This window comes from Macrobrachium nipponense, chromosome 35 (assembly GCF_015104395.2).
Source record: "Macrobrachium nipponense isolate FS-2020 chromosome 35, ASM1510439v2, whole genome shotgun sequence".
Lineage (NCBI taxonomy): Eukaryota > Metazoa > Arthropoda > Malacostraca > Decapoda > Palaemonidae > Macrobrachium > Macrobrachium nipponense.
Window position 1 is genome coordinate 23,926,030 of NC_061096.1, and position 5,000 is coordinate 23,931,029.

The 5,000-nt window shown below is 36.0% G+C and overlaps 1 long non-coding RNA gene across 1 annotated transcript in view; it reads left to right on the plus strand.

The window, feature by feature from the left end:
• The window catches only part of LOC135208214 (uncharacterized), a 128,144-nt gene extending 128,018 nt beyond the window's left edge, over positions 1 to 126 (plus strand). The window contains exon 3 of the long non-coding RNA XR_010313131.1: positions 35 to 126. This is a non-coding gene — a long non-coding RNA (uncharacterized LOC135208214). The remainder of the gene's footprint in view (positions 1 to 34) is intronic.
• Positions 127 to 5,000: the final 4,874 nt, after the last annotated feature.

A 5,000-nucleotide genomic window follows, 5' to 3' on the forward strand; every position in this document is an offset into this window, starting at 1 on the left:
TAGTCACTAAATCGTTTTTATTATTACTTTTCAGGCTGTGCGTTCCTGACCTACTGCACCCGGGAGGCTGCACTCAACGCACAAAACGCACTGCACGAGAAGCGCACACTTCCAGGGGTAAGTATTATTATTATTATTATTAAAAAATCTTCATAGTAGCACGAGTCTTCAAATGGAGAATCAAATCCACAGTTATGTAAATGTACATATATTTAAATTTAAAAACAGCAAGGATAGCTTTCGGGAATCTGTTCGGTTCCCCTTATCAGTCTGATAAATAAATGTACTTAAATAACTATGGATTTGTTTCTCCATTATTATTATTATTATTATTATTATTGAAAGATATTGCTGCATCAGCTGCATTCAACTTGTAAATAGTCTTCTCTATTTTTCTAATAATAGCTTTCTCTCTGCTAATACAACTGGCGAGTATTGCGCCGATATTACTCATCAGGAGCAGTCAATTTCAGGGATAATTGTTACAAATTTATTTATTTGTTACAGTAAATGAAAAAAATAGGTCAAAATATAAGTTAATATAGTGGCCAACGTTTCTTTCGGTATCATCCGAGCATGATCACGGCAGTGGATCGGAGCAGACTGTTGGTGCTGTCAAGATCTACTCAATATAGCGGCAGGTCAGCAGGGGTTCAACCGCTAGCTGCGTTTTCATTGGCCGGTGGCGCAATGCGCTCCCGCCATTGGTTGAAGGAAGTTTTCTTCAAGACGCTTCTCGTCGTTGAAGGTTGCGAAGTTGCAGCCTAGCAGACCGTCCAGGCTGGGGCAAGGCTTCCCTGGGCGTTGTGTCACGACGGCTCGCGATGTCATTGGCTACTAGGCTGTTCGTCTCATCTGGTATTCTTAGATCGGGGGTGTCGCTCGGTCTGGTATTACTTGTATTATTTGTACACATAGGTCTCCTTAAGTTGGTGGGAAGGAAGAGCACTTCCTGCGTCGTATTCAATGAGGGCTTCTCTTGCTGTATGAGGAGTGCCTCGAGGAGTCGCAAGCGTCGCTGGTCAGGAGCCCTCCCTATTATCTTTATATTCTTGATAATACCGTCGCGGGAGATAGCTTCCTGGTGTGCTGTCATGATATAGTTTTTAATCGCTCCTTCTTGTACGTGGCAGGAAATCCTCTTGGACAGTTTCATAGAAGTCATACCAACGTAAGAGCCGGGACATCCACGGAAGGGGCATAAGAATTGGTAGACTACATTCGACTGTTTCAAGAGGTCTCTTGCTGAGGTGGTCGGGTTGTTCTTCATAATAAGGTCCCGGGTACGTCGATTTTGGTAATAAATTACAAGTTCGAGTTCTTTGTCGGCTTCGGTAGGGGTCACATTCTTTGAGAAAAATAATCAATTTGTAACAATTATCCCTGAAATTGACTGCTCCTGATGAGTAATATCGGCGCAATACTCGCCAGTTGTAATAGCAGAGAGCAAGCTATTATTAGAAAAATAGAGAAGACTATTTACAAGTTGAATTCAGCTGATGCAGCAATATCTTTCAATAAGACTTGTTTGAAAGAGGGTCTCCTTCCAATATTATTATTATTATTATTATTATTATTATGTAATAAAATACACAATTATATAGTAAACTATAGTACGATATAATGGTGGATTTTTATTACACATTGTTTTTCACGAGATAGTAAATTTCTTAGCTTTATTATTATTATTATTATTATTATTATTATTATTATTATTATTATTATTATTATCATTATTATTATTATTATTATTATTATTATTATTATTATTATTATTATTATTATTATTAAGTAATAAAAATACACAATTATATAGTAAACCATATTACGATATAATTGTGGATGTTAATTAAAAATATTGTTTTTCACGAGATTATGAATTTCTTAGCCTTATTGATTATTATTATTATTATTATTATTATTATTATTATTATTATTTTGTTAAAAATGAATGCTGCTTCAGCACTATTAATCTTGTAAAGAGTCTTCTCTATCTTTCTGATGACGGCTTTCTCGTTGTTGCTTAGACTGGCGAGCAACGCACCAAAGGGCAACCGAATTTTACCATGCCCTTTGGTGCGTTGCTCCCCAGTCCAAGCAACAACGAGAAAGCCGTCATCAGAAAGATAGAGAAGACTCTTTACAAGATTAATAGTGCTGAAGAAGCAGTCATTCTTAATAAAACATGCCTACGAGAGGGTCTCCTTCCGAAATTTATTATTATTATTATTATTATTATTATTATTATTATTATTATTATTATTATTATTATTTATTATTATTATTATTATGTTGTTGTTGTTGTTGTTGTTGTTGTTGTTGTTGGTGGTGTTGTTGTTGTTGTTGTTTTTAACAGGTCTATCAATGACATTATTTCTGTCCGTTTTAAGAATTTCGATGTCTTGAATTGGCCGACATGATAGAATTCCTGCGAGCAGATTTCGAATACTGTAGGTGGTAGAAATGAATCATAGGATCTAGAAACCCTTTTGTAGTCAAAGGAATGAAAGGCCAGAGGTTAAAATAAAAAGGGGAAGTATTTTTTCCCGTTCTGCTCGCTCTGTGCCCACCAGATGTAAGAACATAAATTCCAGGAAACCGGAGGACTGGAAACCGTTGTGTTTTCTTTTGAGTACTGGATCCGGCTACGTTGAAAATTCAGGGTAGGGTGGTTTGTAGCGTGATTTTTGTATCTGTGAAAAATACAAAGCTGGGAAAAATATCCTCGCTTGATCCAAAGGGTAGTAATGTGTAATGAAAACGAAATAGGTAAATTGGGAATAGAGGTTGAGGGTTATGCAATTTTACGTTGGTGTTGTCACATTAGACTTCTATTTTATTTTCCTTATATATATATATATAATATATATATATATATATATTATATATAATATTATTTTCTTTATGTATATGCATACATATATATATAATTAACATATGCAACATTTAGTGTCAAGAGAATTTTTAGGAAGGTCTAGATTCCACGAGCGTGATGATTTTAGGCAAAATTGTAAGTTGAAGTTAATCCGAGGTAAATAGTTTGTCTAATTAGAAGAGAGAGAGAGAGAGAGAGAGAGCGGGGTGGGGTGGGGGTGACATCTTAAAACGTAGCAGCATTGACTGAGGGGCTGGGGAAAGTTTGGAATTAAGTTACTGTTCCCATTCCCATTGTTGATATGGGAAAGTGGTATCCATGTGAAGTCTTTTGCCTTATTACATATCATGATGAAAGTGACCCTTCTGCCGTAACTGTAGAGAGTGAGATAGGCCAAGTATTCAGGATAGTTTGATATGATAGGTGTTAGTAGGCTAAACGTTGTTGTAGCCTTTAGCATAACTCTCTGAAATGTCCAAATAAATGAGTGGAAAACTGTTGGTCTGTGTTATGAAATGGATAAATAGATAAAACTGGCTAATGCCATATGTGATGTATGTGTATATAAGATATTAATTATTCACATTTGCTCTATACTCTCTCTTTAATCTCCGTTAGTCAAATTGGCCCCAAAATGTACATAATAATATGTTTCACTGGATGCCCACATGCATATTTAAGGGGTATCGCCTTGCAATTGTTTGACTAACAAGGCGATGATATCAGCAAGTGTCGGTTGGTATACATCACACCTTCGTCAAGTATCATTGATTGTGATGATATATTCTAAGTCCCCATCAATCGTTACTTCTAGTATGAGGGTTTGAAGACGTTAAAACTCATAGTTAAATAACAAGTTATATTTAACAAGCTTACATCACAAATGATAGCTACAAGAAGATTTGGATAGCTCTTCAAGCGGAGAGGTGTGGTATAAGTCTGATATACAATTCTGTTTACAAGAACATAGTCGAGCGAAACATTGCTCAATTTCATACACACAAATGAACATACGAATCTAGGTCTGTCACGTAGGCACAGACTGTTGATGGGAACGACAACCTGTTTTCCCAGAAGGGCTTCGTTAGCGTTACCTTTTTCAACATTAAAATGATAACCTGGGTGTTTATAAATCAAGACGTTATACAAAGCGGCGTCAGAGCAACGTCAAGACAATGTCAACCCTTCTCTAATTTATGCTTTTCAATTCTGCAAGATCCTGCAGGAACCCTTGAGTCATGTTATTAATTCAACAACATGTTACGTCATTTATAGAATTTCAAAATACATTCGTTATTATATGTAATCTCTTACACATAGAGTATTAGAGTATTGGAATAAATGCTTGCATATGTCAAGGTATTAGCTCTTGTATGTAATAAATGTACCCTTTTTTTCAGACATATCTCGTAATGGCTGAAGTTTTTAGGTCTTTCCTGAAAGCACCAACTGAAAAAACCGTGTTATGTGTTGACTTAAAGTTTCAGCTGTTGCACGAAATGGCTTATGACGCACTTTGTAACGTATACGTCCATATGTATAATTTACATACGTCCATATGTAGATTTTATATACGTCCATATGTAGAATTTATATACGTCCATCCATATGTAGAATTTATATACGTCTATATGTAGATTTTATACACGTCCAATTGTAGATTTTATATACGTCCATATGTATAATTTATATACGTCCATATGCAGAATTTATATACGTCCATATGTATAATTTATATACGTCTATATGCAGAATTTATATACGTCCATATGTAGAATTTATTTTTCCTCGCTGATATTTTTCCCAAGTGAATAACCAATATACAGGATAAATTATCCATCAACTAAGCCGTCGTTGGATATGTTTTGACCGGAGAGAGAGAGAGAGAGAGAGAGAGAGAGAGAGAGAGAGAGAGGTCCCATTATGATCTTGGCTCTGATCCCATTAACAGCACAGTTGGCATTAGCATTAGTGTCCCGTTCACCTTTCCCCCCGACATATTCTTTCAAATCTTCCGTTTCAGAATTTCCCTCCCTCATTATTTCAGCAACGTGCTTCTGACTGGAATTAGCCGGATGATGAACTTTATTTCTTACCATCCCCCTCCCCCTCCCCCATCTCTCTC